This window comes from Vombatus ursinus, unplaced genomic scaffold, assembly GCF_900497805.2.
Source record: "Vombatus ursinus unplaced genomic scaffold, bare-nosed wombat genome assembly UNPS02014874.1, whole genome shotgun sequence".
Taxonomy (NCBI): Eukaryota; Metazoa; Chordata; class Mammalia; order Diprotodontia; family Vombatidae; genus Vombatus; species Vombatus ursinus.
Window position 1 is genome coordinate 4764017 of NW_020954652.1, and position 20959 is coordinate 4784975.

Consider the following 20959-nt stretch of genomic DNA (forward strand, 5'->3'; position numbering starts at 1 on the left):
CACACACACACACACACACACACACACACACACACACACACACACACTGTACCCTCATCCTGTGGATGTTGGAATCCCAACTTTCTGCAATCTATCCAATCTATTTAGGAAGAGTGCTATTCCCAGAACAATAATGTCACTCTCCTGCTCACTAAGTTCCACCTGTGCCCTACTGCCTCTGGGATCAAATACAACCCCCTCAGTTTAGCTCTTACAGCCCCGTATAGCCTGGCTCCAAATTACCCTTCCAGGCTTATTATACATTACTCCCCACCACACATACCGTCCTCCAGCCAAAACAGCCTTCTTGCTGCTCCTTATACCTGATATTTCATCTCCTGATGTCATTCCTTTGTATAGCCTGTCTCCTCATTCCTGGAATCCACTTTCTCCTCATCATCACCTCTTAGAATCCCTAGAGTCCTTTAATGATTTGCGCAAATGCCACATTTTACCAGAGGCCTGTTTGAACCCTCAACGGCTAGTGCCTTCCCCCTGCTCCATTACCATGTATTTACTCTGTATACATTTTGCATTTACATATATTTGTATATGTTCCTTAATAGAAGTAAGTTCTTTGAGAGCAGAGACCTTATCTTTCTCTCTTTTTGGGGGTGGGGGCATTTTATATCTCCTACTCTGTGCCTAGTGTTTAGAAGGAGCTTAATAAATGCTTATGGATGGAGTCCCTTCTTGGAGTATTCCCCAGCAGACATAATTCAGCAGAACATCTATAAAGAGGATTAATCTGTTTAATTTCTTGAAAAATTTATAATTTAGCTATGTAAGACCTTATCTTCAGATAGATAGTAGCTGTGGACATGATGGGAACACTAAGATCAATGCAATTCAATTCAGCAATTAGACATCTGTTATTTGCCGGGCATTACGTTAACTATAAAATGACAATAACAAACAGCTTTTGCCCTCAGGAAACTTACATTCTACAGACAGTCTGAAAATGCCTTGGTTGTCTCTGAGAGGTTCCTAGAATTCATTAACCCACCTCAGTCGTTACGTCCCTCTGCTTTGTTGCATTTTGCTAGCCATTACCATGAAGCATACTCTTAGTGGTCACAATCTTCCTATTTCTTCCATCCTAAAGTATAATGGGACTTTGGTGAATGCTCAGATCACCTCAGATTGGATGCACCCATATAGGAAATTCTGGGGACCCAATTTTGAAAGAAAAATTCTGCATTGGTCTTCTATGTGGTTGGAAGCAGCATAGAGTAGTGGGTAGAGAACTAGCCTTACATCACGAAGACTGGTGGGATCCTGGGCAGAGGAATTAACCTGTTAGTACTCTAGGCATCAACCTCCAGCTGTACTTAAATTTCATTTAAGAATTCCCCATACCAATCAAACCTGAGCCCTAGTAGCTATTGGTATCATTATTGATGTCCATCTGTCAAATTGTGTATAATAACACTTGAAATTTCACTAACCTCCTCTTCCACTACCTCATTGGGCTTTGGAGATGACTCACTCTGGTTTCTCCAAATCTCCTTGATTAGACTGAGAGTAGAGACTATTTTTGTTTGTTTTTGCCTTTCTTTGTATCCCCAGCACTTAGCACAGTGCCTGGTACATGATTAGCACTTAATAAATGCTTGTTGACTGACTGACTGAAAGCTTTTGTTAGTAGTACAAAAACTCCAACAGATCTTGCCAACCTGGAAAGGTTTTGAGTATGGTAGACCCAGAGATGACCAGGTTAGCTAAGGAGAGGTAAATATTTTTGGTCACAGCAACTTTCAAAACTCATTAATCTTGACATAAAGGAGTTTCTATCTGCATCAGTGGATGGAATACCCACACCGATCAAACCACACTTAGTCGACAAATCATTACTTGGAAGTTATTTTGACCAAAAAAATTCATAGCCTGGTGAAAAATCTTCTCTCCAAATTAGACAGGCTGATCCTCAGAAAACAGACCCACAGTCTATTAATAGGCCTGTTCTGTTCATGAAGTACATCTTGAAAGGGCCTACCCGAGCTTGGAATCTGTTGGGTCATCTCCAGGCATTGATGGGTCACTGGGTAGGACTTCAGTCCTGCTAAAATGGCAAGTGTTATATTATCCATTTGGCAGATGAGGAAACATTCAAGAAAATGACTCTAAATTGGTTTCGCAAGGATTGACATTTCCCCTATATTTGCTTGACCCAGCCATGAAGCAGGAGTTATCCCTCAATTTCTTCAGGGTTTTTTTTTTTTTTTTTGGCTGTCTCTTTAAATCTCTTGGGAGAAGCCACAGAATTTGAGTCTGAATGCACTTACTGCATGCATGACTTGGGACAGGTCACTTTAATCTCTCTGAAACACTGGCAAAATTAGGGTGTTGGAATGGATGACCATAACTCCATGATCCCATGGTGTTTATGACTTCCCAAGATCATTTCAATAATAAGCATTTATTAAAAAGCCTACATAGGGCAGGGCATGATGTCAAGTGTTGAGGGGGCAATAGTCTTTGCCCTCAAAGACCTCACAGTCTAGTAGTAAGGAAATCCATTTACACATGAATACCTATGAGAGAACAGAGTCAGAGCCCAAATTTAGGTTTTCCAATTCCAAATCCAACGTTCTTTATGCAGGGGTAGAGTAGCAATGATAAGAATAGAGAGTATACCTGTGATTTACTGCTATAGGGAACTCCCAGGTGAGTCTCACCAACTCCCTCCACCAATTCAGGTCAGCACATTCTCCTGCAATTCAGAGTTGTAGAGCATTGCCTAGAATACTTGATCTTGCCCTGAATTACAAAGCCAGTTTGTATCAGGAGCAGGGTTTGTACCAAGTGTGAGGCCAGTTCTCTACTAACTTTTGGGAATGATACACCTGAGAGCATTAAATTTATAGTCAGAGGCCTTGGGTTTGAATCTTCTCTCTGACCTGTGACAAGTCACTCAATTTCTCTGGGTCTCGGGGTTTGTTGTTACTGTTGAGTCGTGTCTGACTCTACTTAACCATGTTTGGGGTTTTCTTGGCAAAGATACTGGAATGGTTTGCCATTTCCTTCTCCAGCTCATTTTACAGATGAAAAAACTGAGGCAAGCAGGGTTAAGTGACTTACCTAGGGTCACACAGCTAGTGTCTGAGACTGGATTTAAACTTATGAAGATGAGTCTTCCTAATTCCTGGCATGGCATTCTATCTACTGTGCCACCTAGTTGCCCATAGGTCTCAGTTTCCTTATTTGCAAAGTGAGGAGGTCCCTTCCAGCTCTAAACACCTGATCTTGTGACCTGGCCCTATGATTGAAAGGCTCTGTGTTTGTTTTAAGAAATTCCAGAGTGCTTTGTCCTCTCTCATTCCCATAGCCTTGGGCTCCACTTTGCTTAATGACATTTTGCCCTAATGCCTTTACTAGAAGGGGGGTGGGGGTGGGAAATGAGCAAGGATGAATCATCTGCAGGAAATATGTGTGTTAGGGAAAAGAGGGGAAAGGGCTGTTTCCCTGGAACAGTAAGTGCCTCCCTGACTGGATGGGAGCCATTCCTTTCTAATTGTACATCCACTCAGCAGTGGGGAGCTGCGTCTGCCTTTCAGGTAACATCAGGTAAATCTACTTGGGCTTTCTTCTTTCTGCTTCCTTCCCTCTCTTCCCCCACCTCACCAGATCCACACCCCACTGGAAAGGTAAACGCCCTCCCTCTCACCCCCCAAGTCTCGACTGAATGATTCTAATCACTTTCCTGACATTAGCCAATCTCATTATGTAGTCATAAAAGATTAGCAAATAGCAGCAGTGGCTTTGTGGATGCTTGGTTTTTTTCCCCTCCTGCTCTATTGTTCGGGTTGGGGAATCTGAGGGTATGTAAGTAGAGTTAGTCCTTGTTTTCTCTCTCTGCTTGTGAAAGGGAAAGCTTTCTGCACTCCCCTGGTACTGCTAGGCAACTGGCAAACCTCTAGAACAAGTTTTTGTTTTTGTTTGCTTTTTTAAAAAATTGTTGTTTTGCTGGAAGCATTCTGTGAAGTCTTAATTTTTTTTTAATTTTACTATTTATTTTAAAATATTCTTCTCTTTTTTAAATTTTGAGTTCCAAATTCTCTCCCTCCCTCCCACCCTTCCCCCACCCTCTTAGAAGGCAAGCAATATGATAATCAATTATGTATGTGGAATCATGCAAAACTTATTTCCCCATTAGCCATAATTTTTAAAGAAGCAAGAAAAATAAGGAAAGTGAGAAAATTACAGACTTCAATTTCCACTCAGAGTTTATCAGTTCTCTCTCTGGAGGCGGATGGCAGTTTTTCAGCTTGGTCCCTTCGGAATTGTCTTAGATCACTGTATGCATCAGATTAGCCAAGTCTTTCACAGTTGATCATCATTACAGCATTCTTAAATCTAATCATTCACAAGTCTGGACATCTCTGTGATGTCACTTAAGGGAAGCTAGGTGGCCGGTAAATACAGTACCAGGCCAGTTCTGGTTCTGAGTTCAAATCTGACCTCAGACACTTACTAGCTATGTGACCCTGAGCAAGTCACTTAACCCTGTTTGCCTCAATTTCTTCATCTGTGAAATGAGATGGAGAAGGAAATGGCAAGCCACTTCAGTATCTCTGCTAAGAAAACCCCAAATGGGGGTCACAAAGAGTCGGACATGACAAAAACAATTCACCAACAACAGATGTCCACCAGCACACCTCTGCCTACAGCCATCGCAAACTCAACGTGTTTAAAATGAAACTCCTCATTTCGTCCCCTAAACCAGACTTTCCTCCAAATTTTCCTGTTTCTTACATCATCCTTACAATCAGTCACCCAAGTTTCCAACCTCAGAATCATTCCTGTTTTTCCTCTTCCTCACTTGCTATATGTCCAAGTCTTGATTAGATTTCCACAGCCTCTCTCAAATCTTCCTCCAGACTCAGACACCACTCTACTTCAGGTCCATCACTTACTGCACAGATTGCTACAAAAGCCTCCTGATTGGTCTCCCTACCTCATTGCTAATCCATTCAGCTGCCAAAATAATTTTCCTGGCCAGTTGGTCAACTGGCCGGTGAGCTCCAGTCACTCAGTGAATAAGCCCTTCTGCGTCTTTGCATGGATCAGCTATTGGTGATGTTGGGCACTGGATGATACGGTAGCTGACCCTGTCTACATCTAGGTATGGTAAGGCCAAGTCCACTCCCTGAAGACTTCTATGGTCTCCTCATCCTTGGGACTTGTTCACATGGTTATAGCTTTAAAGTGGGAAGGGATGCCAAGGACTCATCCTACTGAGCCTACATGAAAGTCCTATTGGAATGCCTCATCCTGGCATGGAGGTGGCCCTGGGCTTTTCGCCATGTCAATGGAGCTCAAGTACTGACAGTACTACCCTCTGTAAAGGTCTCCAGGATAGGCCTGGAAACGGACTGTGTCTCTGGGAGTAAAAGGATCAGTCTCATTAAATTCACAGAGATCTCATCACTAGAAGATTGGTCAGTAAGTTAATGTTTTTGGTCCCAGGAACTCATTAAGTTGTCGACTAAGATGTAGAAAAGTTACGGTCTACTCAGGAGTACAAAGCAAGAAGGAACCTCAAAAAACAGAAACTTAGGCCACCCCTCTCATTTGACTGCTGAGGGAATGAAGACAGGAAGAGATCAAGGGACTTGCCCAAGGTCTTCATGCAAGAAGTAATTGAGGTAGGATTCGAACCCAGGTCCTCTGCCCACAGAGGCAATCTTTCCACTATACCACATTGTTTCTCTGCATTAGCAAAAGAAATAACCGTACCAATGAAATCTTAAATCTTCTGAAGCCTTTTGTTAATGAATAAATTATGGACAATTCTTGGCTCTAAATTAAGCACAGGCGGTGAAGGGGATAGTTCACTGGGCTTGGAGTTAAGAAAACCTGAGTTCAAATCAAGCCTCAGACACCTAGTGCCTGTGACCCCGGGCAAGTCACTTCTTGCCTGTCTCAGTTTCCTCAACTGTTAAATGGAGATACTAACAGCACCTACTTCCCAGGGTTGTTGTGAGGATCAAATGAGGTAATATTTGTAAATCACTTAGCCCACAGCAGGTGCTTAAGAAATGTTTGGTCCCCCCTCCCCCTCCTAAAGCTTAAACCTGGCTCTGGGAACCTCAGAGCATCACATCAAAGTAAACCCAGTATTCATAGACTCATAGATGTAAAAACCATTTCCCTCAGATTTTCTTTCTTCTTCTTTAATCAAATCCAACTCCCTAATTAAAAAAAAATAACATTCATTTGTCAATAGTTTTCATCTAGCTCTTCAGAACAAAGCTTTAACATTCAAAACTACTAAAACAGAGAAATAAATTAAAGAGGAGACTGTGTTTTATGTTCCCTAACTTGCCTCCAAAATACACCGTAATTCTGAGCTTAGCCTTGTTTCCCAGGAGACACCACTGTGGAGGGCAGTGTGGCTAAGGAATATTTTTCCCCACCCAACCTTTGGGGAGTGAGTCGAATTGATTGTCTCTGACCTTTTCTATCTCAGCTACAAGAGCCAACTCAGAGTGTTGCCTTCTTTGGGGGTCCCAGCCTCTATTCCCCTACCCTTTTATTATCTGGACAACAGGGAAGCCAGAAAAATCCAAAGACCACTGGTGCAGAGTGGTCTGAGAGCAGGGAGATAGATTAGTTTATGGGAGTTAGTGGGGGGTTTTTTTTGGCCCAGGGAAAGGGGCCAGGCACCACAAAATGATAAAACTTCAAAATGCAGATTATTAATAAAATTCATAAAGCTCTGAACCCCCAGGCAATTCTTTTGATCACCAGGCTAAAAAGGAGGTTTCCTTGGCCAATTAAATTTGGTTTAATGAATTGCTCATTGGTTTCCCCCACCCCTTTATCGACATTCAGCAGAAAAAAAATGCCAACTCAGAATGCAATTAGAATGATCTTATCTTTATCTAGAAAAAGCACCATTAAAAGTATGAATAACCAGTAAGCAAAATTTAAAATAGCAAAGAAACATTTAGTAACTAACCAGGATCCACACAGCCGTTGTTCAGTCGTGTTTGACTCTCTGTGACCCCATTTGGGTTTGGTTTTTTTTGGCAAAGATCCGAGAGTGATTTTCCATTTCCTTCTCCCACTCATTTTACAGATGAAGAAACTGAGGAAAACAGGGTGAAGTGACTTGCCCAAGGTCAGACAGCTAATAAGTGCCTGAGGTTACATTTGAACTCAGGTCTTCCTGACTCCAGCCCCAGCATTCTATCCACTGCACCAACAGCTGCCTCTGAAGACTTAGTCTCCTGGAAATAATCCTCCCCATTTGTTTCTGCCACCACTCACTCTCTCCCTGAATCTCCCTCCAATGAGATTTAAAACTGCTGCCGCAACAGAAAAAAACCTCCCCTCTCCAGTTCTGTCACTGTCATAGCTTCATCTCTTCTGAAAGGGGAAACAAGTGCAACGCCCAAGATCTTTAGTCCCTTAGTACCCCTGGCGAGGCAGCCCGTTCAAGTCTTGCCAAAGGGAGTCATTCCACTATAAATGATGGTCAAAAATTACAACAGGCAGCTTTCAAAGAAAGAAATCCAAACTACCAAATATAGAAAAAGATGCTCCAAATCTCTAATAATTAGAGAAATGCAAACTAGTGGACTGAGAGGTTAAGTAGTTTGCTTAGAGTTACACAGCCCTGCCTCATATCCATTAGACAAAAACAAGAAACGAAAATGACAGCTGTTGGAAGGGCTCTGGAAACTTTTTTTAGGTAATATTTATTTAATTTCTCAATTACATCTAAAGACAATTTTTAACTTTCATTTTTTTTTAAACTTTGAGTTCCATATTCTCTCCCTTCCACTCTAATGTCCACAATTTGACGTAGGTTATACGTGTGCAATCAAGCAATGCATTGTTGATGGAACCCTGAATTCAATCTGTCATTCTGGAAAGCAATTTAAAACTATTCCCCTCCATGTCATTAGCCAGTGCAAACCCTTTGACCAATCTACATCACACACAGGCCCATACCATGTGGAGAAAAATATACATATATGTACAAAAATATTTACAGCAGATCTTTTTGTAGTAGGAAAGACCTGGAAACTTAGGATTTATTTATCTATTTCTCTAGTGAGGAAAGGTTATGCAAATTATAGTATATGAATGCAAGGGAATATTATATTATAATATGGGGCATATTATATAATCACATATTATATTATATCATAAATATATATGTATGTTGTTCAGTCATTTCTGACTCTTTGCAACCCCATATGGGGTTTTCTTGGCAAAGATACTGGAGTGGTTTGCTATTTCTTTCTCCAGTTTATTTTACAGATGCAGAGTTAAGTGACTTGCCCAGGGTCACACGGCTAGGAAGTATCTGAGGCCAGATTTGAACTCATAAAGATGAATCTTCCTGACTCCAGGCCTGGCACTTTATCCACCTGGCTGGTCATATATATGTACAAGAAATAACGAAATGGATGGTTTCAGAGAAAACTTGGAAGACTTGAACTCATGAAGAATGAAGTGAGCAGAACCAGGAGGACCATTGATACAATAACAACACTATAAAGAAACACATCTTTGAAAGACTTGAGAACTCTGATTAATGCAATGACCAGTCATGAGTCAAGAGGACTGATGATGATGATGCATGCTACCTGTCTCTTGACTGAGAGATGATGGGCTCAAGATTCAGGATAAGACCATGTTTTTAAACAGAAAATGCGTGAATTTGTTTTGCTTAACTAGGAATATTTGTTACAAGATTTTACTGAATCAATATGTGATCCACAAGGAAGTTTCTCTGACTCTACTGCTCCTGGGGGACCTGTCCTGAAAAGTAGGGGAGAAAGTTGCCCCAAGACACTATGTTTAAAGCATTTTCCTCTGTGGGATTGTTTCAGTTGGGCTGTCTTCTTAGAAAGCATCTTAGCTTTTTTTTTTTTATCATGAGTGAATCTTGCCTATATCTTCCCACAGAGGGCCTCCAAAGAAGACTTAACCCAACACACAGGATGCCTTCAGCTGGTACTTTTCATATTTTCATGAATAACCTGAATCATAGAACCAGATCTGAAAGGGACTCAGAAGCAATCTAACCCAACCATATCACTTTACAGATGTGAAAATTGAAATCCTAAGAAACCTGTCCAAGGTTTGATCTAATAAACATCAGAGACAGAATTTGAACTCCTATCTTTTTAACTCTAATGCTCTTTCCACTTATATCATACAGCCCCTAGTTGTGGCGATCAAACTGGGCATCTATTATTCCTCCCTCTGGCTATATGGCCAGCCTGCCTGCCTTCCTGGTCATATGTGCTAGTATGCTATATCATACTAATATATCCTAATACTTATCTTACATCTTTCCCTTGACTTTTGAGTCACCTGTTGTTTTGATTCTTGTAAGAACATTATATGATTCGTAGTTAAAAAACGAGCCTAAACAATTATTTGTTTGTGTGTTTTTAAAGACTGGGCATTCGTAGCTGGTAATCAGTTAGGACCATTGCACAGTTTTACAAATGCTATTCAACATCCTCTGTGAAACCTCTTCACTTCCAGGCTTGGCATCTTTTCCCCTCTGCAATCCCCATATAAGATCAATGTGCTGTTGGACTAATTCACTGGATTGCTTAACCAGTGGCAAGTCATTATCTGAGCAATCAGCACTGTTATTCACTTCTTTAGTTTAGTTTTGCTTTGCTTCCTGTGTGGATTCACAGAATTTAAGAGTTAGAAGGGACCACCTAGTCTAATCATGCTGGTAAAGTAGTAATCCGACCTCCCAGCTGGGGAATGCACTATTTCCCAATGCTGGATGGCTCCAGTTGTTAGGAAGTTTGGGGTTTTTTATTTGATTTGGGTTTTGTTTTTGTTTTTTCTTTTTGTCTCGACATCAAGTCAAAAATTATCTATTTGCCACTTCCACCTGGTTCTGCCTTCTGGCACCATGTAGAACAAGTCCATTTTTATCAGTGTCTCCCTCACAAAATAATCTTGTATATATTTTGCATAGGCTTACGTGTACCATTTATCTTCCCTGGTAGAATGGAAGCTCCCTGAGGACAGGCAAGGTATCGTTTCAATTCTGCCTTCGTATTCCCAGCACCAAGCACTATTCTTCCATGGCAATCTGACTCCATTTTTACAATGAAAGACAATGGAAAGTCGGGGTCCATTTCTTTAAAAATTTAAAAATTTTGTAAAGAAAGTTGCTTTACATCCAACATTGTTAAAATACTTTTACTTGGAAAACTGTAATAGAAATGACATTTCTGAGCTGAGAGTGCTCAGCATTTCCAGGGAGGCTTTCCTCCAAAGAGCACTTACTGCCACTCTCACTTAAAGAAAAGTGAAATCACAGTGAGATGAAGGAGTATTACAACCCTCAGGAGCTCTATGAGATGGGTGTAAAAAGCCCATGTCAGAGTGCTTTTTGTTTGGGGGCAGAGGGGTGGGGGGAAGGCAATGAGAGAGAGAGAGAGAGAGAGAGAGAGAGAGAGAGAGAGAGAGAGAGAATGAAAAGGAGATAGACAGAGAGAGAGAGTGAGGTGGGGGAAGGTGAGACATACAGAGACAGAGAAAGGGGTAAGGACATGGACAGACAGAGACAGACAGATTGAGAAAGATAGTCACAGAGTAAGAGAGCAAAGGAGAGACAGAGAGGGGGAGGGGGGGGGGGGGAGAGAGAGAGAGAGATTTCCTTCTTCTTCCTAAAAATGAATAAATGACTTGATGAACAGTATCACAGCTTTAGCCCTGAAAGGGACCTCATCCATCACCCTCTTTTTACAGGAGGAATAGCAACTCACATTTATAATACTTTCAGGTTTAAAAACGCTTTTCTCATAGCTGCTCTGTGAAGTCACTGTTGAATTGTTTCAGTCGCATCTGACTCTTCATGACCCCATTCGGAATTTTCTCAGCAAAGACACTGGAGTGGTTTGTCTTTCCCTTCTCCAGCTCATTTTACAGATGAAGAAACTGAGGCAAACAAGGTTAAGTGACTTGATCAGGGTCTCACAGCTAGTGAAGTTAGTACTGTTATCCCTATATTACAGATGGGGAAACTGAGGCTAGTTTAAGTGACTTGTCCATGATCCTATGCTACAAATAAGTATCAGAGGCAGTATTACAACCTAGGTTTGTAGATCTAGGTCTGTTGCTCTATCCACAACGCCAACTTGCCCCTTCATCTTTCTTAGGATTGAGACTGAGAGCTGGAAGGGACCTTAAAGCCCATTAAGTCCAACCCCTTCACTTTACAGATGAGGACATAGAGATTGAGAGAAGTTTAGTGACTTGCCCAGGATCATACAGCTAATAAAGATCTAAGGCCGGATTGGAACTCAGGTCTTCTTGACTCCAAATTCAACCCAACCTTCTCTACACTGGGACAGATCAATAAAGTTGTCTTTATCATTACCTGAGAATGCCAGTTAGTGCAGAATCATCTTAATAACAGTCATACTTAATACTTTTCACATTTCCTTGTAAATTGATTATAATGATGAAAAACCCACCAGGAACAGTTGGGAATGGAAAAGTCCATTTCCAATGTGATTTTAAGAAATCAATCTTATTACAGGCCAGGTAGTTATAAGCTTATAGAGTGAAACCAGGACTGGGCACTGGGGCTTTGTCCCAGGGTACTGATACCTGAAGGGAATGCACTTTCTCTCCCTAAGAAGACCTCAACCGTCATGGGACCACTAATTTCTGCAAACTGGCTTATTCACTGGCCACCAGCACCTTCCCCGCAACTGTTATTGTAAAAATTTCTACTCACCCCTCTGCAAATATGAAAGAGCAACCCCATTGTTTCGTCTCTTTGGGACCCCCAATTTGAGTCAAACATTTGGTGTACAGTGAGTGGGAGAAGCTCTTGCCAAATGAGTAGAGAAAGCATTTATCTTGCATTAGCCAGGCTTCAACTCACCGAAATATCCCCCCTGGTCTGCCTTCTATCTAGAAACCTAGAACATTTCTTTGATAAATTCTGTTGACATCTTCACCCATCAACTAGGCACAGATCAATTTCTAAAGCAGAAGCAACTTCTGCATATGAAAAGATCATAGCAGTAACTAGTTCTTTGTGATCCTATAAAAGAGTTCTTATTCAGGTAGATTGGATTAGATGATCTCAGCTGTCCCTTTGAATTCTAGGAAACGATGATAATAATAATAGATAACATTTCTATGGGCAGCTAGGTGGTACAGGGGATTGAGCACCGGGCTTAGAAACAGGAAAACTCATCTTCATGAGTTTATATCCGGCCTCAGACACTTAGCTGTGTGACCTTGGGCAAATTACTTAACCCTGCTTGCCTCAGTTTCTCATCTGTAAAATGAGCTGGAAAAGGAAATGGCAAACCATTATAGTATCTCTGCAAAGAAAACCCCAAAAAGGGGTTGCAAAGAACTGGACACACCTAAACAACAACAACACTAGTGTCTTTCCTCTGAAGCGACCCCCAATTTACCCTGTCTATATGGGCCACGGATCTAAGGCCTGAAATGTAGTCTTGGTGGTAGATTGAATATCTATTGTCTGGAGACCAGTTCAATGACATTGAGAGAAATTCTTCAGCAGATAGATGAGCCTCAAGGTGATGAAGATTTTTGGCCAGAGCAGTTCTCAAGAAACATCTACTATGAAGCTTGGGGATTGTCAACTGAGGGGGTAGAGGGATTACCTACACTGAAAGAATCAAGGAAAGTACTTTGAAGAGTTATTCAGAAAGTATGTTTACAAGGTTTAATGACCTGTGTAATAAGCAGAGTACAGTAATTTTTGTTGATCAGTTTTTTTTCAGTGCTGGAACTTCCTTTAATCCCCACAAAACACAATAGATTTAAGTTCTAAAGAATTCCTCAAGGTTCAGTACCCAGTATTGTACTTTCTTTGTATACCATACTTTCTTTGAGTTCTATCAGTAGCACAATATTTTGCTAACTGTGTGTGGTAATACTGTACTTCAGATCAGTAATCATTAATCGTGACTTGCTTGTATCATTGGTTAAAATGGCTGCTTTTGACGTGGGAAACTGAACATAGAACATTACATACGCTATCAGACGCAACTGATCTGTGTTGGTTAGTTTTGCTGAGCTGTTTTTTTTTTTCTTAAGAAAATTTGTTACAAGGCATGTCTTTCTGGGAAGCATAGTGGGGGAGGTTGTAATTAGAAATAAAAGTGATGAAAAAGTAAAAAGATATCAATAAAACTTTCTAAAACCAAATTTTAGAATGTGGGAAAAAATAATAAAATTCTTCTGGACCAATAAAGAAATAAATACATTCTTAAAATAGCTTCTCTACTAGATACATGTTCCTATCTTATTTTACTAAAAATATGAGATAACACATGCAAAGCACTTTGCAAACCACATCAACGTTGTTGTTGAGTCATTTCAGTTGTGTCCTACTCTTCGCAAATTCATTTTGGGTTTTCTTAGCAAAGACACTGAAGTGGTTTGCTATTTCCTTCTCCAGCTCATTTGACAGATGGGGAAACTGAGGCACGAAGGGTTAATTGACTTGCCCAGGGTCACATAACTAGTAAGTGCCTGAGGCCAGATTTGAAGTCAGGAAGATAAGTCTTCTTGACGCCGGGCCCAGAGCTCTAACCACTGCACCACCCAGCTGCCCATTAGGGGTTACTAGAGTTTTTTGTTGTCATTTCCACTGTGTCTGATACTGGTTTGCTGCAGAAAGTGGCATTTTAGCTTGGACCTGAAGAAAGTCAAGGAAGTCAAGAAGTGGAGAGAACTTCAGTCCAGCAGTTTTTCAATTATACACTGCCTCTCAGTGCTTATGAATTCGACTCTGTAGTGGAGAAACTATAAAATGAGTAATACTTCACAGTTTCCCCTTTTTCTCTTTTCTTAGAGACTTGACTGGAAGGTGGCACAGTGAATGCTGAACCTGGGATCAGGAAGACCTGAGTCTGACTCTGGTCAAATCACTTAACCACTTGCTGGCTCAGTTTCCTTATCTGTAAAATAGGGATAATAATAGCATCTACCTCTCAGGGTTGTTGAGGATCAAAATTAGATGATATAATAGGTATAAAGTGCTTTACAAACCTTAGAGCACCATGTAACTAGTAAAATAGTAATAGTTGTGGTAGTGGCAGCTAGGGGGCTTAGTGGACAGAATGCTAGCTAGGCCTGGGAGTCAGGAAGACCTAAGTTCAAATCTAGCTTCAGACATTTACTGGCTATGTGACCCTGGGCAAGTCACTTACTTCTGTTTGCCTTAATCTACTGGAGACAGAAATAGCAAACCACTCTAGTACCTTTGCCAAGAAAACCCCATGCCCAGTGTTGGCATACTATGGTCCATGGGGTCTTAAAGACTAGAACAATGTTGAACAACAACAAAAGTAGCAGCGGCAGTAGTGGTAGTAGTAGTGGTGGTAGTGGGGTGGTGGTGGTAATAGTGTCATCTGTAATTTCAGTCTAGAGAAATCAAAATGCAAGTTATAAGTAGTATGCAACCACCTAGATAAGTCTTAAAAAGCTATTTGCGGAACACACTTTAAGTGAACTGTCCAGGGTCATAATAATAAACATTATTCCAACAAGCATTTATTAAACATTTACTATGTTGATCAGAGGTGGGATTTGAATTCAGGTCTTGATGATTAGAAGCCTGAAACGGTGTCCCTCAGACCAGACTGCCTCTATATTCAGTATATAACCTTTTCAAAATTTCCCTACAGGAATTAAGACAAATTAAGATAAATTTGTGGTATCCTCAAGAAAAGGTCGTGGGGTTGGGGTGCGGGGGAGTTAGTAATGGATTAATTCAAACTTGTTGATTGACTGAGTCTCAGAAGGAGCAAATGCGTTTAGCGTTAGAGCACTAGAAGAGCTGAGTCGGGGAGGAGGAAGTGGGATGATTTGTGTATCATTTCAAGGCAGTGGTAATCTGAGACATAGGAAGTGAATTTGGGTGCAATGGGAGGGGAAGCAGAGAGATTAGAGAATTAAGGAAGTAGGATGTTTATCAAGAGATAGGCTCCTTTTAGACAAGTAGGGGGATGGTTTCATTCCAAGAGCCTCTAGAAAGAAGAGAAATGTCATTTCTCCCTTCCTTTCCCTCCCAGCCCGAAGCCTATGTTAGAGCATTAGGTGTACCATGAGCCAGCAAATTACTTCTCCTTAACCTGGGTCCCTTCCATCATGAAATTACTCTCCATTGTGTACATTTTATCTTAATTTATCTGAGTATATGCTATCAGAAGCAACTAAGTAGCTCACTGGACGGAAAGAAGATATGCCCCAGATGATCACTGATCACAGAATTCTAGAGATAGAGTTGGAAAGAGATCTTAAAGGTTATCTAATCCACACATCCACCCTCATTTTACAGATGAGGGAATTCCAAGGTCACACGCATAGTAAGTGGCTGAATCGAGATCTGAAGTACATCCCACAACTCCAAATTTAGCATTCCTTCCACTGTACTATACTTTATGGCAGCTAGGTAGTGGATAGTGGACAGAGTGCTGGCCCTGGAATCAGAACGACCTGAGTCAAATCCAACCTTAGACACTTCGAGCTGTGTGACCTTGGGCAAGTCACTTAACCTCTGTTTACCTTAATCCACTGGAGAAGGAAATGGCAAAGCACTCCAATATCTTTGCCAAGAAAACCTCAAGGACAGCATTGGCATTTTGGACAGCATGATTTTAATCTTAGCTATTCAAAACACTAGAATCAAAGCAGGAACCCATTGACTAGGGGAATAAATTATGGCATGTGTGGAGTCAAGAAGAGTTTAAATCCCATCTCAGATACTTATTAGCTAAGTACCTCAGATTTCTCAGAATTCAGCCCAGTGTGGAGGTCTTGGGGTCTGGGGCAGTGCTTGTCCAACTAAATTAGAAAGAGGAGCCACTATACAGTACATAAGGATCCCTTTGGGCTGCATATTGATTTAGAAAATCACAAATGAACATTATCTGTGTTACACTGCAGTCATGTATTTTGTTAAATATTAAATATTACGTGTTAATAGGGTTCTGGACACTGGAGAGTTTTGTGAGTCCTGTGGTTGATATCTCTGGTCTAGGGGGTAGTAGTACAATAGACTTGGGGTCAGGAGGACCTGGAGTCAAATTCCTCTTTAGACAGCAGATCCACGACCCTGAGAAATTCACATAAGCCCTTTTAGCCTTAGTTTCCTCATTTATAATAGACCAGGGGCAATAATAGACCAGAAATCCTCTAGTCTAAACGTTTCATCCCTAAATGGCCCTTGCCTTAAACCCAGGGATCACTACAAAGTGCTCAACAGGCAGAGCCTGGTTAGGCTTGGAACCCTTTCCCCCAATATCCTCTCCTGATCATGTCCCAACAGAATTTCCTGTTCCTGACACTGCACCCTAAGGACACTTGTTGATGTTCAGTCATTTCAGTCTTGTCCCACTCTTCGTGACCCACACGAGGGTTTTCTTGGCAGATACTGGAGTAGTTTGCCATTTCTTTCTCCAGCTCACTTTACGGATGAGGAAACTGAGGCAAACAGGGTAAAGTGACTTGCTCAGGGTCATACAGCTAGTAAGTGTCTGAAGCCAAATTTGAATTCTGGTCTTCCTGACTCCAGGCCCTGCATTCTATCCACCTAGCTGCCCACAAAGGATCCTGAGCCCCTGCCACACACCTGGAGTTTAGCTCAGGTACACACACATTGTCTGCCTTCTCAATTAGAATAAGAGCTCATGATGAGAATGGTTCACCTCTGGCATTGTATGACCCCTTAGCAAGACTTCAAGGTCTCTTTCAGCAAAGCCCCAAAAGGAAGGGTGCAGAGGTGGGCTATAAGAACGCTCTCTCGGTACGCTTGGTAGAGGGGTAAGTGGAAGAGGACCTAACCATAGGAGCAGTCAACTCCTGGACAATCCTGAGCAATCGCTACTTACCAACTCCAAACTCCTTAGCAATCCCTAGAATTCGGATGACTGCCATTGCCTTCCCAAACATTGAACAAAACTTTTCATGATGTTGAAGAAAAAACTCAATTTCTTGGTTGTCAACATCAAAACCAGATGGCTGGTAAACCTGTGCCCTCTTTGTTCGTTTCCCTATAAAACCGTAATCCCGGGGCTCCCAATGAGAACCATATTTATCCTGGCAAATCCTCCATTCTGCTTTCTTCAAAGGCACTATTTATTAAATGCCTACTGTATGTGTAAATTTATCCAATAAAGACAGTCTAAACCCTTTATAATGCTGGAATTGGGCAACAGGATAAACCTGCCTTAGAGACCAACCAACTCACAAGTTTCTACTGCATGGAGTTTTGATGTTCCTGAGACACCCTTAACTTTCTGTGGGATATTGAAATTCAATTTATTCAATTAACCCTCTAAGCCAAGAGTTTTTAATGTGGAATCCCTAAGGGAGCCTATGAACTTGGAATTGGGGGGGGGGATTACATTTTTTATTTAAAATTAATTGGTTTCCTCTGTAATCCTGTGCATTTTATCTTATGTATTTGAAAACATGATTCTGAGAAGGGATCCACGGATTTCACTAGATGGCCAAAGGGGTTCATGACACAAAAACAGCTCAGGGACACCTGATCAAAGTTTATCAAAGCATTCCTGGTCTACCCCCACACATCCTATTTCCACCTTTTGGTATGAGAAAATGAGAGTTACTAGAAGTTGCCCAGAGGAGTCATCATTTCTTTTATACAAGAGTTACACTGTGCACACACCTACACAATATTATACTATACTATACTATACTAAATATACTGCAATTTATACAGCAGTTTCATGTTTGCAAAGCACTTTACAAATGTTATCTTGTGCTTTATCTTAGCAGAGAATTATTCAGTTGTTTCAGTCGTGTCTGACTCTTCATGACCCCATTTGGAGTATTTTTGGCAAAGATGCTGGAGTGGCTTGCCATTTCCTTCTCCAGCTCATTTGACAAATGAGGAAACTGAGGCAAACAAGGTTAAGTGACTTGCCCAGGGTCACTCAGCTACTGTCTGAGGTCATATTTTAACTCTGTTTTTCCTGACTTCAGGCCTGGTGCTCTATCCCTTGGGCCACCTAGTTGCCTAGCAGGGACATAGGTACTATTATTATCCCCTTTTTATAGGTGAGAAAATTGAGGCTGAGAAAAATTAGGTGACTTGCCCAGGGTCACCCAGCTACTAAGCATCTGAAGCTGAATTTGAACTCCAGGTTTCCAGGTCCAGCAATCTATTTACTGCCCTTGACACCCAGTGAAAGAGGTAAAGTCACTGAGGAAACATTGGCCACTTTATGGAGGCAACCAGACAGCTCCTAAATACAGTCTGTGGAATGAGGAAATATCTATCAATCAATCATAAGTACTTGTTAAAGAGTCACCGTGTTTCAGACACTGGGCTAGGCCATGAAGACCCAGAGACACAAAAGTCATGTAGTTTCTGCCTTCTGGGAGCTTACATTCCATCCTGAGAAACACCATGTACCTGTATAAGTAGATGCAAAACACAGACAAGACAAATCCAGAATAATCTGGCACAGTTAAGGTCAGTCAAGAGAGCCCTCATGCAGGAGATGGTGCTTCAGCTGAGCTTTGTAGGAAGCTCGGGGTTCTAAGAGAGGAGGGCATTCCTGGCGGTCCTGACAGGGCAGCAGCCGGTACACAGGGACAGAGACACAGGCACAGAGAATACTTGGGAAACAAGAGGACCATAGAATGCATAAAGACGAGTCATGTGATAATCCTGGAAAGGTTGATTGGAGCCGGGTTATGAAGGGCTATAAATGCCACTGTGAGGACAAGTCACTTCACCTTGTTTGCCTCAGTTTCCTCATCTGTAAAATGAACTGGATAAGGAAATGTCAAACCACTCCAGTATCTTTGCCAAGAAAACCCCAAACAGGGGTCATGAAGAGTCAGACACGACTAAAAATGAACTGATGTAGGTATCTCCACATAAAAACTAATCTCATAGGTTCCTCTTCCCCTCTTTATTTTCATAGAGAAGTGGGACAAGTGGAAGTCTAAGTATGAATGTATCAAAAAGATGAGTTTGTGGCAGATAAACTGTCTCACTATGTTAATTCAATTAGGCTCATTTAGGAGGACCTAAGTTCAAATCCAGCCTCAGACACTTCACACTAGCTGTGTGACCCTGGGCAAGTCACTTAACCCCGATTGCCTCACCAAAAAACAAAAAACAAACAAAAAAAACAACCCCACAATTAGGCTCATTTATTATCTTACTAGGAAAGAGATTACACTCCATCTTCTCCCAACCACACCCTCTTCTATTGTCATTTACAAAAATTTGAAATGCTCCAAATCACTCATCTTAAGAGAAATGCAAATCAAAACAACTTTAAGGTTTTCCCTCCTCCCCAGGAAATTGGCAAAGGTAATACTGGACAGAGCTAGCAAATGCTGGAGGCACTGTGGAAAATGGTCTGTTGGAGGGGTTGCAGGAAGACAGGTATATCAATATTCTGTTGTATCTATACCACACATTCAACCATTCTGGAAAACAATTTGTATATGAGATAAATGCCACTAAACTATTCAGACCCTTAAACCAACTGTTGTGAAAATTCATTCACTTCCCTCGGTCTCAATTTCTCCATCTGTAAATTGAGGAGGTTGTACTTGATGGTCTCTAGGATTCCTTCTAGCTCTAAATCTATGGACATTGACCACTGTACCTCCGAGATTGAACATAGAGCCCAAAATATCCACAGCATTACTTTCTGTGGCAACAAAGTGTGTGCCCCAGATGGAGGAATGATTGAACAAATTGTGGTATACAAATATAATGGAATGTGACCGAGCAATAAAAAAAGGGGGGCAAATGGGAGGATTTCAGAGAAACAAGGGAAGACTCATATGAACCGATAAGTTCCGAAGCAAGAAAAACCAGTAGAACAGTATAGACCAGAATAAATAAATCAGAACAACATTAAAAGTCCGCCAACTCAAACATAGATTTCATTCTAATGACCAATCTTCTTCCTGGAGAGTAGCTATCCCTCTCTCCTCTAGGGAGAAACGGGGTTGTGGCTACAGGTGTGGACTTTTGCATACACAGTGAATTGGTTTTGCTTAATTATTTTTCTTTGTTACAAAAGAGGATTATGATTTGCCCAAAGTCTTACAGGAAGTAAATGGCAGAAGCAGGATTTGAAACCAGGTCCTCCGACTTCCAAAGTCAGAAGGTCTCTCCCATTCTTACTCCTCAAAGTCCTACCCCTCCTAGTCCCTAAATTCTACCACCTGCCTTTTCCACTGTGCCAAGTATAGAGCTCCTTCTTCCTGGCTCATCCCCTCCCTTCCCCCATTATTAACAAACCTTTCATTCTCTAAATCTTCTGATTATACAGTACTTGTCTCATCCCCTCTGGCCCTAGGTGAAAGCTGCCTGTTCCCTTGAGGACTTTATCTGCCTTCATCTACCCTTGGGTACTCAGGCTATTCCTTCTCATACCAAGAAGACCAAGGGCCAGGAGTAATCATCAGCCAAACCCTCCTTCCCTACTGCCACTCATGCACCTTTCAGTGACCTCCCCTCCCCTGTAATTCAGAGTTGGACAAGACTTCCTAGGCCATTCAGTGCCACGAACATTCCATGTGATTGTACGGTCCTCTTTTGATCTGTGTTGTCATAGTGTGACCTATGGGACAGTCTTCCACTATCATCAGTGACTTTAGTACCTGGTTTACAGTCTTCCTCTCCACCCAATATATGTTGTCCCCTGGTGATCTTACTAATGCCCGTGCCTTTTCACCCTTCAACCCCTACAATTTCCTTGTTCACCCTACCTCTGAACAGAACTGCTCCCCCTCCAAGGTTCTGAACTCTCACATTTTCATCTCTAACCACAGTCTCTTCTCTTCTCTCTCTCTGTATGTCTGTTTCTGTGTCCCTTTCTCTTCTCCTCTTCTCTCTCTCCCTCTCTCTTCTTTTCTTTTCTCTCTCTCTCTCTCTCTCTCTCTCTCTCTCTCTCTCTCTCTCTCTCTC

The 20959-nt window shown here is 41.5% G+C and overlaps 1 long non-coding RNA gene across 2 annotated transcripts in view; it reads right to left on the reverse strand.

Moving 5' to 3' along the window:
• Positions 1 to 7059, reverse strand: part of LOC114028228 — a 94253-nt gene extending 87194 nt beyond the window's left edge. For both annotated transcript variants that reach the window (XR_003567337.1, XR_003567336.1), the window contains exon 1: positions 6965 to 7059. This is a non-coding gene — a long non-coding RNA (uncharacterized LOC114028228). The remainder of the gene's footprint in view (positions 1 to 6964) is intronic.
• Positions 7060 to 20959: the final 13900 nt, after the last annotated feature.